This window comes from Petromyzon marinus, chromosome 78 (genome assembly GCF_048934315.1).
Source record: "Petromyzon marinus isolate PM22_M1 ecotype Great Lakes invasive population chromosome 78, UKy_Petmar_22M1.pri1.0, whole genome shotgun sequence".
Taxonomy (NCBI): Eukaryota; Metazoa; Chordata; class Hyperoartia; order Petromyzontiformes; family Petromyzontidae; genus Petromyzon; species Petromyzon marinus.
The window spans coordinates 2,804,231-2,820,484 of NC_133744.1; positions in this window are offsets into that span (position 1 = coordinate 2,804,231).

The window sequence follows — 16,254 nt, forward strand, 5'->3', positions numbered from 1 at the left end:
TAGTGATGGCACCCCCACAGATGCTGCAGCCCCCGTGCTGCAGCATCTCCGTGCTGCAGAATCTCCCAGCTGTCCGACCAGCTCCGCTGCGACGGAGAGCAGACCCGCGAGACGACCGATGAGGTTGCGCCATCCTTCTCCGACCGGTGGCTGCAAGGGGCCGACGTCCCTTTTGCCGCTCTGCAGGAATCTCCGCCTCGGGACACATCACTGGATTCCCAGATTCCGTGCTGTCGAGGGGATCACGTCCCCGTCGTCCTCGTCTACAGAAGACATTATTGGTGGGTTCTTCCTCTTGGCCGATTTTGACATGGCGAATTTATTGTTTTACTTAAACACTTCCGGCGCCAAATGTAGTGATTAACTCGGAGACGAAAAAAAGTTCGAGGCACTTTCTTTATTAACCAGCACCATCGGGGTTAACACTTTATAATAAGTCCGTCTGTGATCAGCGACGTTAGTCAGGACAGTTGGTAAGCTGCCTGACTGGTGACGCCCCGAGATGGTGAAGATGGAGACGATGACAAGAAGGAATGGTGAAGACGACAAAAATAATAATGATGGTGAAGACTTCAGCAGCACAACGGGGATCCCACGACAGCCCTGAGGTCCCGCACAGGGGCCCTTCTTATACTGTCATAATGGACTGGCTCCGCCCCCGGCCACGCCCCCTTTCTAGAACCTACCAGCGGGTTCTGTGACCTTTCCCCGAAATCCCCCTCTGGTGTATAACCTGGACTGCTGACGTCAAAGCTGCTGTAAGCTGCAGATCCCCTTCCCCACCAGCAGCCAGCGCTATGCTGCTACATTACTGATTCTATGCCACTACACATACACTCAATGATATGTAACCTCGTGTATGTAAACTTAATACACCATTGAATTCGTACACACACGGCAACAGATTTAGGAAGGTTGAGCAATTGGAAGTGTGGAGACATGGCCTTACATGCCACACGTAGGGTTGCACGTGGCAACCCTTGCCAAGAGTTAGTCTAGCACAGCAGTTCTGAAAACCTGTGGGTCTGAAATCCTTACAGGGATTTTGATGTGTATGACGGGCATACAGACAACACACACTGATACACAACATGAAATACATGCCTTACTAACACAGAACACGCTAATTTACAAGAGGAAACACATGCTTTAATAACATCACACACTAATACACAACATGAAACACATACCTTACTAACACAACACACACTAATAGACAACATGAAACACATGCCTTGCTAACACAACACACACTAATAGACAACATGAAACACATGCCTTGCTAACACAACATACACTAATAGACAACATGAAACACATGCCTTCTTCCCAACAACATGTTGACAAGACATGTCAAAATAGAGTCTGAAATCAAATCTTGGGAATGGCTATCATAGCACAATTAAAACCTTTAACTTAAAAAAATGTCAGTCTATCATATGCTGAAAATGCAAATCGGTTATCTATATTTTGATTCCTTTGATTAGATTCCATCCCAAATCAACTGATGATAATGTAAAAAAAATGGTTATATTTTGATTGTTTTAAAAAATAAATTTTATTGAAAGTATGACCGTCCTGTTGATGCTATTTTTTCCTGCAACTCAGCCTTTTATTTGCAACAATTATTTCCATTACGAAATCAGCCTTCACCACGAGCATGAAGCTGGGTTTATGCAGCCAAATCCGTTATATGTGAACGTCTCTGCAACGGATTGCTCGCAGTTGAGAAAAAACCCGACTTTTAAGCTGTGTTTAGCGACGAATTTCATTAACATCGGACATCCATAATATAGGTTTTTTGGGTGAGATCGCATAAATAGAAATGCGTCGTTAAACCTGCCACCACCCAACATGAACAATACGTAAGGTTTGTCATGTAAACAGAACATGCCAATTCGTTACTAGTGTAGTGATGTATATTGAGTCACTACAGCATCTAGTGCCAGCTACTGGAAGAATGGTACTCATTTTCTTTGGGTCTTTTGGTAAAGTCGCGTCGATAGGTTCAAAGAAAATATTTTTTAAAAATAACAAAAAACGACGAAGTTTCTATCACAACACAAGCACTCGTCATCAGGAGGAAAGAGGAGGAAAGCTGATGAATGCTAGACTGTTTTTACGGGGTGTAGTCCGAGGGTCATAAATGAAGTGGGCGGGTTTAATGATGTTCATGTGAGAAATTAGCATGTTATTTTCAGATCAGAGAGTTGCACGGGTGGCTATGTTAACGTGAGAGATGAGCATGTTAATGTGAGAGATGAGCATGTTAATGTAAGAGATTAGCTTGTTAATGGCGTATCGCAGAGCAGGACGTCGAGCTCGGCGAGCGAGGTGGCACTGTTAGTGTGGGAAATTTAACCTGTTCATGTAAAATAAGAGAGCCGAAAATAACAACTAACATCGGAAGGTGGTAGGATGGGAACATCACAGGCAGTTATGATTAAAACTGGTTGATAACGTCCTTCCAGTGATTGCTCAGTTTATACCCATCTTCTCAAATAGAGTTGTGTCTGTGTCTATATATGTGGATGGCTTCATGAACGAATCTTTGTTGATAGCCAGTGGGTTTGTCTGAGACCTTACAAGCAAGACCACCTCAGCTGTACTTAACTCAGCTCACTTGGTATCGTTAATGAAGGACATCTCACTATCTCCAGGTGATTTGCTCGTTAGTTTCGATGTAGTCTCTTTGTTTACCAAAGTTCCTGCGCCTGACACCATTGCAATCATTGAGGACTTGGTACAACAAGGACTGAAGGTTGATGTACCGGCCCTGGCGAGACACTGCCTCACCAACACTTACTTCACCTGGAATGGAACTTTTTACAAACAAGTTGAAGGTACCCCAATGGGTTCTCCATTATCTCCAGTTGTAGCCAATGTTTTCATGGAAAATTTGAGACAGATACCATCCAGGCATCCACTCTACGTCTGTCCTTGTGGAAGAGGTACTTAGATGACATGTCCGTCATCTAGCCACATGGCCGACCAGCTCTGAACCAATTCTTCAACCACATAAATTCCATACACCCAGCCATCAAATTCACCATGGAGGTGGAAAAGGATGGCAAGCTACCATTATTTAATGTTTTAATCGAAAGGAGACCAGATTGCTAATTGGGACACTGTCTACCGGAAAGCCAACCATACGGATGCCTGCCTAAACCTGACTCCCACCACCATCCTTCCCAGAAGAAATCATATACACGACCAAATTGGCTAAACTCTCATCAAGCCCCATTGTGAAAAGTGGAGTCTCCAGCTCCTCTTATCCATTGTCTCTCTGGCCTATGTATGTGCTGTGAAGAAGGGTAATTTCCAGAAACGTCGCCTATTATATACTTCCTGTTAAGGCCACACCCACACTGTTACAGACGAATGCGTTGAGTTTTCTGTTATTCTTCGAATATAGATTGGCCACCGTTGTTTAAATGATAATTCTTGACTTAAATAATTGGCCCATTAAGCTGAAATATTGCATGCGGACTATTATTGTAGAACTAATTCCTCCTTGGTGGTGGTAATGCCAGAAGGATCCAGATATCTGGGTGATTGGGCATGGAATGACCCACCTATGGATTGAGTCCATGCTGCACTCCTCTCTTGTAGACCACCTGATAACGTAGAACAGGGCACACACACAGACCTCACCTTAATAAAGGAGCATGCACACACCCCTAAGAAAGGCCTCATCCTCACCTGGCTCCGCAAAATCCTTGAGCTGCAGCCCCCAAGCTGCGTTCTTTGTCATCTGTTTACGTTTCCATCGTCCATTTCCTACAACCCACCAGCGCCTCCTTCCGTCGTTTCTCCCTGGTCAGCATTAATGCCACCTTCATCCAGCCAACTGGTCAGCATTAATTCCAACTTCCTGCTGCCTGGCTCATGTTGCATTTTAACCTCTCGGTTTTCAAAGGACACCCCCAAATAAGCTTGGCCTCACCCCTTCTCGTTTATGTCATACAGCTGTTCGATTCGATTGTAGATTACATTCCCATAACTGTGGTATCACAGCTTTTGTATATCTATTTACATGTTAGGGTGGTCCTGTTTTTAAATAACGACAATGATAGTGACCCATAAACATCCTTCAATTCGGCTAAACGTTAACAGTAAGCATAATTCAACAACAATAAACAATCCCAATCATGATACTATTTTTAAAATAGGTTCCAACCTTAGACATATTTACACCACTGCAGATTCTGTATATTCACATGAGTGTAGATTTTGTTCACGATCTAGTACACTTGTTAACATATCGTAATTTAGCAGTATTGGTGTAACAATAATAATTTCCACTTTTACCGCGCAGCACAGCATTCGCTCACTCCTCTTGAAGAGAGAGGACGATTCAGAGGTGCCAGTAACCACAAACAAGCAGACAGCCACGCAATGAAGAGGTACCAACAATTCCCCAAGCTCTGCGGTCCTCTATATGTGTAGTTGCTATCAGTCAATTAATGAGTGCTTACACGTACGCAGTAGAAAACCGGAGCACCTGAAGAAATCCCACTCATGCGAGGGGGAAACACATTTAATAGAAACGAAAACGTGGAGTAAATTGTTTTGATGTACTGCCCTCTCCTGACGAGCCAGGGTACGGGCACCTCCTCAACGCCCATTGGAAGAGAGTTTCACAACATTTGTGTGTGATCCACCAACCCTCGCCCCTGCAGTGCTGGATTACAGAGATACAGTGCCACCGTATTACAGCATGAACCAAAAGGCTGAAACTGGTCCAGAGTTAGTTTGCTTAAGTTAATGTTGGCCGATAATATTGGTTTTAAATGTAAAGAGGCTGATTGACTGTAACATGTTTTCAATGTTCTTAGTTTTTTCGGTAAAGTCACGTTGAAGAGAAACAACAAAATAACAAAATATATATAAAACAATAAAAAATTCTCACGACGTTTCGACCATAACTCAAACGGTCATCATCAGGTGTGTCGGTTTGCATAAATTTATTTAAAAAAAACGGCATATTTATTTATTTAAAAAAAAACGTTTGCGTCACGCGCAGCGATTGGCAGTTTGCCCAGGACTAGTCCATCTATTTTTTTTTTGAAAAGAGGAGGGGGGAGACGAAATTTGTTTTTTTTTGTATGCTGTCTGAAAGCCACTGTAAGCGTGAACAATCAATCAAGAACTGAAATGATTTATCAAATCTTTCCAATGATTGCTAAGATAGAATCCATCTTCTCGGTTGAAATTGTCTCTGTGCTTCTATATGTGGATAGCCTCATGAACGAATCTCTCATGGAAGCCAGATGGCTTACAAAGAACCTCCGTCTTGGAAAAGTCAATGGCATGTGAGCCTACTGAATTAGAACAATGATCTGCTACGGCCGAGGTGTTGGTCCTACCGTGTTTAAGGTCTGCTTTATGTTCACGAATGCGGTCCGAGATATGGCGTTTGGTTTCTCCAATGTAACTACTACCACAGAGGCAACTTAGTTTGTAGACACCAGGGTATTGTATGTCCGGAATCACATCTTTTACAGACGGAACCAGATCACGGATTTTATGTAATGTGTTGAAACGGACCTGGATCTTGTGTTTATTCAAGATTTTGGAGATCTTTTTTGTGATCCCAGCAATGTAGGGTAAAGTGATGGATTTGAAAGGCTCCTCAAGAGGGTTCTTCTTCATGGTTTGAGTGATAGCTTTGCGGATTGTATAGTCGGAGTAACCATTAGCCCTAAGAGCTTGGTGTACGTGCTTGAGTTCACTGCTTATGTGTTCCTGGTCGGATATGCATTGGGCTCTATGATACAGAGTCTTGATGAGAGAATTCTTCTGTGATGGATGGTGGTGGGAATCCGGTTTCAGATAAGCATCCGTATGGGTAGCTTTCCTGTAGACAGAGTGGCTCATTGAACCATCAGGTCTCTTTTTAATTAGGACATCCAAAAAAGGTATCTTGCCATCTATTTCGACTTCCATGGTAAATCTGATGGCTGGGTGTATGGAATTGATGTGGTCGAAGAATTGGTCTAGAGCAGGCCGGCCATGTGGCCAGATGACAAAAGTGTCATCCACGTACCTCTTCCATAAGGTTGGGCGCAGAGTGGCAGTCTGGATGGCGTCAGTCTCAAATTTCTCCATGAAAATGTTAGCTATAACTGGAGAAAGGGGGGAGCCCATTGGGGTGCCCTCAGTTTGTTTGTAGAAAGTTCCATTCCAAGTGAAGTATGTATTGGTTAAACAGTGTCTCACCAGGGGGGGTACCTCAGTGTTTAGTCCTTGATGAACCAAGTCTTCAATGATTGCAATGGTGTCAGGTACAGGAACCTTGGTGAATAAGGAAACTACATCAAAACTGACAAGCAGGTCGTCTGGGGACAGGGAAATACCCTTGATTGTTGATACCAGGTGAGTAGAATTTTGTACCGCAGAGGTGGTCTTTCCAGTGAAAGGACGCAGGATTTCAGACAAAAAACGAGCTAGTTTGTAGGTGGGGGAGCTGATAGTAGAGACTATGGGACGAAGAGGTGTATCAACTTTATGTATTTTTGGTAAGCCGTATAATCTTGGTGGCCTGGCAGCAGAAGGTTTCAACGAAAACTGTTTAGATTGATCAATTAATGCGGTTGAATCAGAAATTATTTTGTTGGTTTGTGTGACGAGGCTGTTGGTGGGATCTCTTTTTATTTTTGTATAACTACCATCGTCGAGTAATTCTTTAATTTTGTTGTTGTATTCTATTTTATCCATGATGACAGTAGCATTGCCTTTGTCAGCTGAGAGAACTACAATATCATTCCTCTTTTTTAATTTATATAATTCAAAACGCTCATCTTTGCTGAGGTTGCTAGCTGGCATCTTAGCGTTTTTGAGGGTTGCAGCGATTTCAGATCTTGCTACGTCTGCAGCGATGTGACCCAGGCCCCTGAGAGCAACGTCTACTTGGGCAATTATATCATTAACTGGTATGTGTTTAGGTGTGACTGCAAAGTTTAGACCTTTAGCTAAAACGGATTTCAGGCCATCGGAAATAGAACTGTTACTGCGATTAATTACGACTTTATTAACGTCTAACTTTTTGGTGTGTGGGTCCGGTCTTTTGTTGAAGAGGAGGTTAAATTTGGAAATCAGGTTTTCCTTACATTTGGTCGACATAGTAGCAGCTGAAGAGGCAGTCATAGACAGGCAGTCATAGACAATATGACTGCCTCTTCAGCTGCTACTATGTCGACCAAATGTAAGGAAAACCTGATTTCCAAATTTAACCTCCTCTTCAACAAAAGACCGGACCCACACACCAAAAAGTTAGACGTTAATAAAGTCGTAATTAATCGCAGTAACAGTTCTATTTCCGATGGTCTGAAATCCGTTTTAGCTAAAGGTCTAAACTTTGCAGTCACACCTAAACACATACCAGTTAATGATATAATTGCCCAAGTAGACGTTGCTCTCAGGGGCCTGGGTCACATCGCTGCAGACGTAGCAAGATCTGAAATCGCTGCAACCCTCAAAAACGCTAAGATGCCAGCTAGCAACCTCAGCAAAGATGAGCGTTTTGAATTATATAAATTAAAAAAGAGGAATGATATTGTAGTTCTCTCAGCTGACAAAGGCAATGCTACTGTCATCATGGATAAAATAGAATACAACAACAAAATTAAAGAATTACTCGACGATGGTAGTTATACAAAAATAAAAAGAGATCCCACCAACAGCCTCGTCACACAAACCAACAAAATAATTTCTGATTCAACCGCATTAATTGATCAATCTAAACAGTTTTCGTTGAAACCTTCTGCTGCCAGGCCACCAAGATTATACGGCTTACCAAAAATACATAAAGTTGATACACCTCTTCGTCCCATAGTCTCTACTATCAGCTCCCCCACCTACAAACTAGCTCGTTTTTTGTCTGAAATCCTGCGTCCTTTCACTGGAAAGACCACCTCTGCGGTACAAAATTCTACTCACCTGGTATCAACAATCAAGGGTATTTCCCTGTCCCCAGACGACCTGCTTGTCAGTTTTGATGTAGTTTCCTTATTCACCAAGGTTCCTGTACCTGACACCATTGCAATCATTGAAGACTTGGTTCATCAAGGACTAAACACTGAGGTACCCCCCCTGGTGAGACACTGTTTAACCAATACATACTTCACTTGGAATGGAACTTTCTACAAACAAACTGAGGGCACCCCAATGGGCTCCCCCCTTTCTCCAGTTATAGCTAACATTTTCATGGAGAAATTTGAGACTGACGCCATCCAGACTGCCACTCTGCGCCCAACCTTATGGAAGAGGTACGTGGATGACACTTTTGTCATCTGGCCACATGGCCGGCCTGCTCTAGACCAATTCTTCGACCACATCAATTCCATACACCCAGCCATCAGATTTACCATGGAAGTCGAAATAGATGGCAAGATACCTTTTTTGGATGTCCTAATTAAAAAGAGACCTGATGGTTCAATGAGCCACTCTGTCTACAGGAAAGCTATCAATACGGATGCTTATCTGAAACCGGATTCCCACCACCATCCATCACAGAAGAATTATCTCATCAAGACTCTGTATCATAGAGCCCAATGCATATCCGACCAGGAACACATAAGCAGTGAACTCAAGCACGTACACCAAGCTCTTAGGGCTAATGGTTACTCCGACTATACAATCCGCAAAGCTATCACTCAAACCATGAAGAAGAACCCTCTTGAGGAGCCTTTCAAATCCATCACTTTACCCTACATTGCTGGGATCACAAAAAAGATCTCCAAAATCTTGAATAAACACAAGATCCAGGTCCGTTTCAACACATTACATAAAATCCGTGATCTGGTTCCGTCTGTAAAAGATGTGATTCCGGACATACAATACCCTGGTGTCTACAAACTAAGTTGCCTCTGTGGTAGTAGTTACATTGGAGAAACCAAACGCCATATCTCGGACCGCATTCGTGAACATAAAGCAGACCTTAAACACGGTAGGACCAACACCTCGGCCGTAGCAGATCATTGTTCTAATTCAGTAGGCTCACATGCCATTGACTTTTCCAAGACGGAGGTTCTTTGTAAGCCATCTGGCTTCCATGAGAGATTCGTTCATGAGGCTATCCACATATAGAAGCACAGAGACAATTTCAACCGAGAAGATGGATTCTATCTTAGCAATCATTGGAAAGATTTGATAAATCATTTCAGTTCTTGATTGATTGCTCACGCTTACAGTGGCTTTCAGACAGCATACAAAAAAAAACAAATTTCGTCTCCCCCCTCCTCTTTTCAAAAAAAAAATAGATGGACTAGTCCTGGGCAAACTGCCAATCGCTGCGCGTGACGCAAACGTTTTTTTTTAAATAAATAAATATGCCGTTTTAAAAAAATAAATTTATGCAAACCGACACACCTGATGATGACCGTTTGAGTTATGGTCGAAACGTCGTGAGAATTTTTTATTGTTTTATATATATTTTGTTATTTTGTTGTTTCTCTTCAACGTGACTTTACCGAAAAAACTAAGAATATGAATTACTGCAGTCACGAAAGCTTTAAATCAAAATGTTTTCAATGTTTATTCAAATGAGGAGACAGCATGAATTATGCCGACGAGTATAATACAGTTACCTATACGTTCACTGAAATCTCAAATCATGGCAAGTATAAATTTGCATTGCTTTATTATTTTGAACCATTGACAACGCAATACCAAATAATTGGTATTCATTTTGTAAGTCTACTGAACCATAATCGAGTTGCTGGTGCATGGTGTAAACAGCAGAATTGGGGAGACAAATGCAGCCTGGCGTGGTGCTGGCTACCGGCTGCTGTGCCTTGGCAGCTTCAGCAAAATGCCCCAGCGCCATCTTCTGTTAAACTACCTCGCCTGGTGTACAGGAGGTCGTGGATTGGATCCCTACCCTGACGCCTGCTGTAAATGCGGGGTTTACATGTTCTCTCTGTGGTCGCGTGGATTTCTCTCCGGGTCCTCCGGTTTTTCCGTCCACATTTATAAACATGCGTTTAGTGTATATAGCTTTCCAAGTCATAAACCACTTCGTTGAGCTATCATTTGTGTCCACGTTGTGCTTGATAAATAGCTACAAAGCTCAGTGGGCCTAATACAATTTCCGTGAAATGACTGTTCTCGGAAATACGAAAAATTGTGGTCAAAGCAATTTTTTTTATTTGCGCAAGTTGTTTGGTACTTGGACCTCTGGTTTTTTATAATAATTATTTTTATTGAGGCAATGTGTGGCCCGATACATCAAGTTGTGTTGCACATATACACCGTCAACATAAGCCAAACCGAATATTAAAGGCGGAAGGGATGACAAGGGGAGAAAGGGATATAATAGAAACACACTTGACATAAAGAAAATGAAAACATGAGGCGACCTATACGAGCATTTTTTCCCGTCTAATTTGCAGTGGTTATGCCCCTCAACCTTGCTCCCTATCTCTCGACCATTCATTCTGATCACTTATTTCAGGTGTTGTCTGATGGGGAAAATCTGGCCCTGAATCCCCCCTCCTTTCTCTTGAGCTTATGGCTCAGGTGTTTCATTGTTTTTAGGTGGATGGTTCATGGTTCTTCCAGTTAGTCAAAATATATTTTTGAGCTATGGTATTGAAGGTTTGGTGGTATTGAAGGTGTAGTGTCCTGAGGCTGCGGGAGGCATTAATCCGCATGAGGTTTCCTCTATTGTTGGGAACAAATCTGTGGCACAACGGTAATTATATAACCTTGTTGGCTCGCTGTAAAGCTTTGCAACATCCGGGCAATACCAGAAGGCAGAGATCATTTTGCACTTAGCCTGGAGGACATCTGGGGCAGTCTGAATAAATCTTCATGAATTTCGCCCTGCTCTCATTGGTTAAGTATGCCCCATGCACAAACTGAATGAGCGCTTGGATTAGCCTTAGAGAATCGCCATATCCTGTCCCAAGTCTGCAGTGGGATTTCCTGGGGCAGAGACCTTTCCCACAATTTCTTGGTGGCCAGTCTCAAGACTGGGTCCCCCTCTCTCGGAAGCCAATAGGCCTCGGATAAACTATATTTATGTTTAAGAGTCTCTAGCCACATAATAATTGAGTGAGTTAAAATCCCGAGGATCTTTTCCGGATATTTCACTCTTGCATCCATAATTTGTAGGTATCTGAAAAATTGAGAGCGAGATATATTTAATTTACACCTCTTCAAAGGTAACAGCTACTTTACCCTTTATAGACCAAAGATTTTCCAGCTGTTCCAATTCATAACTTTTCCCCTATCGTCAGTAAAGGGTCCTCATTCCTTACAGCTTTCCAGAGTCGAGATGACCATCCAGACCGGTTGTAGTCCTTAAGGTCTGGTTTTCGTGAGAGCAAATGCAAATCCCTCAAGGAAAAATGGTCTGACAGACTCTTGCTCAATATTCCTTGCTTCTGCGTGTCAAACCAGCTTTTCATGTTACGAAGGTCTACCACCCTATAATACCTTCGAAAATTCAGGAGAACCAGGCCGCCCTGATCTGATGGCTTCGTAAAGGCGTGAGAGTTTGTGATGCCATTGAATGATGAGATCCTGGAGTTTAACGACCTAAAAAAAGTCTTCGGGATCTGAGTGGGGACCATCTTCATTAGATTAAGTAATTTGGAAAGGATCATCATCTTAGTTAGATGTCCTCTGTTATATAAAGAGAGTGGGACATCTGCCCATGCCGCTAGCAATCCAGCCGTTTGCCAAAGTGCCAGGGTAAAGTTCATTGAAGATAGAAGAGGAAACGGTGACACCAAGGTATTTAACATAATATGGAGACCATTTCAATGGGCCAAGGTCATCTGGAGGTTTGGCAGATGCTGCTGATAGTGGCATTAGTTCTGATTTTGTTACATTTAGCTTGTCTCCCAATGCCCTTCCATATTCCACTACCGAGGTTAGTATTGCAGGAATTGGTGACTTTGGTTCCATTAATTTTATTAAGATATTGTCGGCGTAGAGGTTTATTTATTTTCAACCTTGCCAAATATCATCCCCACGATAGTGATTTTCCCTCACCCTAACGGCAAGTGGTTTCACTGCCAGGCTGATGAGCAAAGGAGAAAGCGGGCAGCTGTTGTATATATGCCTTTTCCAAAAGCGTATATTAAGAGTGATATTGCCTATATTAATGGATTCAGCGAGTTCAAATAAAAATGCAGTGACGCATAACTGCAAACTCCTCTCTCCAGAAAACAAAAGGCCAAAAGGAACCCCCCGCCCCGCTGCCTCGCCCACACAAAGATATCCGGAGGTTAATTACTGCGGAAAGTTGTTAAACAAGAATGACTACACTTAGAGGCAAATTAGAGCATCTCTGTCCACAGGCCATGATATGGCTGCAGGAAGGGTAGAGTAGCGTTGCCTTTATCGGCTGAGAGGATGACTATATCACTTCTGCTACTGTTATTATGGATAAAGATTCATACAACAACAAAATCCAGAATCTGCTCAACGATGGAAGTTACTCAAAAATAAAAAAATGACCCTACTAATAGCCTAGCGATAAAAACCAACAAGGTCATCACAAGTTCGACCTCCATAATCGACCCAACTAAACGTCCCTCCCTAAAACATTCTGCTGCAAGACCCCCTAGATTCTATGGTCTTCCCAAGATTCATAAAGAAGGCACCCCACTTCGACCCATCGTATCCACGATCAACTCCCCTACCTATAGACTAGCCCGTTTTCTGTCAGATACCTTGCTGCCTTTCACTGGCAAGACCGCCTCAGCAGTACTTAACTCAGCCCAATTATTCTCTATGGTCAAAGACGTTGTACTGTCCCCTGACGATATCCTTGTCAACTTCGATGTGGTCTCGTTGTTCACCAAGGTCCCAGTACCTGATACAATTGAAATAATTGCAAATTTGGTCCAACATGGACTAGACCCCGACACACCTGCACTGGTTAGGCACTGCCTCAACAATACCTACTTTACTTGGAATGGCTCCTTCTACAAACAAAATGAGCGTACCCCCATGGGATCCCCCTTATCGCCAGTGATAGCCAATATTTTCATGGAGAAATTTGAATCAGAGGCCATCCAGACTTCCACCCTCAGACCTTCCCTGTGGAAGAGATATGTGGATGACACTTTCGTCATTTGGCCACATGGCCTCCCAGCTCTGAACCTTTTCCTACACCACATCAATTCCAGACATCCCGCCATCAAATTCACCATGGAAGTGGAGAAAGATGGCAAGCTACCATTCTTAGATGTTCTGTTTGAGAGGAGACCTGATGGCTCATTGGGGCATTCTGTCTACAGGAAACCCACCCACACAGATTCCTACTTGAAACCTGATTCCCACCACCACCCAGCCCAAAATAATTCTCTCATCAAAACTTTATACCATAGGGCTCATTGCATTTCGGACCAACACCACCTGACCAGTGAATTAAAACATGTACACCTGGCCCTCAAAAGGAATGGTTACTCTGACCGTACCATCCGCCAAGCTGTCTCTCCCTCCATACAGAAACAACCACTTGATACTCCGGTCAAAACCATCACACTTCCAGGCGTTACTAAAAAGATTTCCAAAATTCTAAACAAACACAAGATCCAGGTCCGGTTCAATACAGTACACAAAATTCGTGATCTGATCCCATCCGTGAAGGATGTCATTCCTGATTTACGGTACCCCGGGGTTTACAAATTGAGTTGTACCTGCGGTGATTGCTATATCGGTGAGATAAAGCGACATGTCTCTGACCAAATTCGCGAGCACAAATCAGATTTGAAACACGGCAAAACGAATTCTTCTGCCGTGGCTGATCACTGTTACAACGCTGTGGGGGATCACGATATAATTTTCTCCGATACCAAGGTTCTTTGCAAACCCACGGGCTTTTATCAGAGATTTGTTCATGAAGCAATTCAGATCTACAAACACAGACACAATTTCAACTGAGAGGATGGTTTCAAATTAAGCAACCATTGGAAAGATGTTCTAAATAGAACTAAACATTAAACTAATTTCAATGGTACAGTATATTTTTCAAGTAGTGGTACCCCAAACTTTCGCAGCTCTTATAAATTTCCTTTTCACACCATCAATAGGTAAACTCCCCCTCCCCCCCTTCCCCCCGCGCCAAACGGCAAGTCCACCAGCACATACACCACCTCTTTCCTAAAATCCGCCAATCAAATGCTAATTTTCATGCTAATTTCTTTGTCAGAACACCTTATTTGCTCGCACACAGTTTAAAGGTCTGCTGTCTGAGTGTGGTTGTGTTTCACTAAATTCTCCTGTTTGATGAGTACTAGGTGCCTCGGTGAATGTATATGCTCTGACTTTAACATAGCTATTTCTGTGACCAGTTACAAGCTAATCACTCAGCTATTTCAATGCTAAATTATATGCTAATTCCTTTGTCAAGGGGTACCTCTGCGGATGTGTATACTTTAACTTAGCCATTTCAATGAGCCATTTCAATGCTAAATTATATGCTAATTCCTTTGTCAAGGCGCTTTGTGTTTTTCTTCTCACACAGCTTAAAGGTCGTGATCTAAGCGTGGCTTCTCTCACTCCAGTGCTGTCCTCCAGACAGTCTCGTCCCTTCACCTGATGAAGACCGCTTGTGTTGTGGCCGAAACGTCGTGATTTTTTGTTTTTTTTATTTTCACCTACGTGACTTTACCCAATAGAACCAAAGAGTATGGATGCTAGCAGTCACGAAAGCTTTAAATCTCTCCAAGGATGTCAGCGACAAGATTGTAGACCTACACAAGGCTGGAATGGGCTACAAGACCATTGCAAAGCAGCTTGGTGAGAAGGTGAAGGGCACTTGTGTTGTGGCCGAATCGTCGTGATAATTTTATTGTTTTATTTTATTATTTTATTCTCATTCTACGTGACTTTACCGAAAGAACCAAAGAAGGTGACAACAGTTGGTGCGATTATTCACAAATGGAAGAAACACAAAAGAACTGTCAATCTCCTTCGGCCTGGGGCTCCATGCAAGATCTCACCTCGTGGAGTTGCAATGATCATGAGAACGGTGAGGAATCAGCCCAGAACTACACGGGAGGATCTTGTCAATGATCTTAAGGTAGCTGGGACCATAGTCACCAAGAAAACAATTGGTAACACACTACGCCGTGAAGGACTGAAATCCTGCAGCGCCCGCAAGGTCCCCCTGCTCAAGAAAGCACATATACATGCCCGTCTGAAGTTTGCCAATGAACATCTGAATGATTCAGAGGACAACTGGGTGAAAGTGTTGTGGTCAGATTAGATCAAAATGGAGCTCTTTGGCATCAACTCAACTCGCCGTGTTTGGAGGAGTGCTGCCTATGAGCCCAAGAACACCATCCCCACCGTCAAACATGGAGGTGGAAACATTATGCTTTGGGGGTGTTTTTCTGATAAGGGGACATTACAACTTCACCGCATCAAAGGGACGATGGACGGGGCCATGTACCATCAAATCTTTGGTGAGAACCTCCTTCCCTCAGCCAGGGCATTGAAAATGGGTCGTGGATGGGTATTCCAGCATGACAATGACCCAAAACACAAGGCTAAGGCAACAAAGGAGTGGCTCAAGAAGAAGCACATTAAGGTCCTGGAGTGGCCTACCCAGTCTTCAGACCTTAATCTCATAGAAAATCTGTGGAGGGAGCTGAAGGTTCGAGTTGCCAAATGTCAGCCTCGAAACCTTAATGACTTGGAGAAGATCTGCAAAGAGGAGTGGGACAAAATCCCTCCTGAGATATGTGCAAACCTGGTGGCCAACTACAAGAAATGTCTGACCTCTGTGATTGCCAACAAGAGTTTTGCCACCAAGTACTAAGTCATGTTTTGCAGAGGAATCAATTACTTATTTGCCTCATTAAAATGCAAATCATTTTATAACATTTTTGACATGCGTTTTTATGGATTTTGTTGTTGTTATTCTGTCTCTCACTATTCAAATAAACCTACCATTCAAATCATAGACTGATCATTTATTTGTCAGTGGGCAAACGTACAAAATCAGTTGGGGATCAAATACTTTTTTCCCTCACTGTAACAAAATTATCCAGGAGAAAAGGCGTTTATGAAAAAGGCAGAATTTAAATAAACCGAGGGACTCAGCAGATTGGATGGAAGTGAATTCCACAGCTTGGGGACCACACGGGAAAAGGCCCCCCGGGTCACCCATTGAACGGAAGTGCGACCTCGGCACACACAAGAGCCCACACTCAGATGACCGAAGAACTTGCGTTGGGACATATGGGTGGAGGAGTTCACGGATGCAAGAGGGGGAGGCATTGTTGAGGG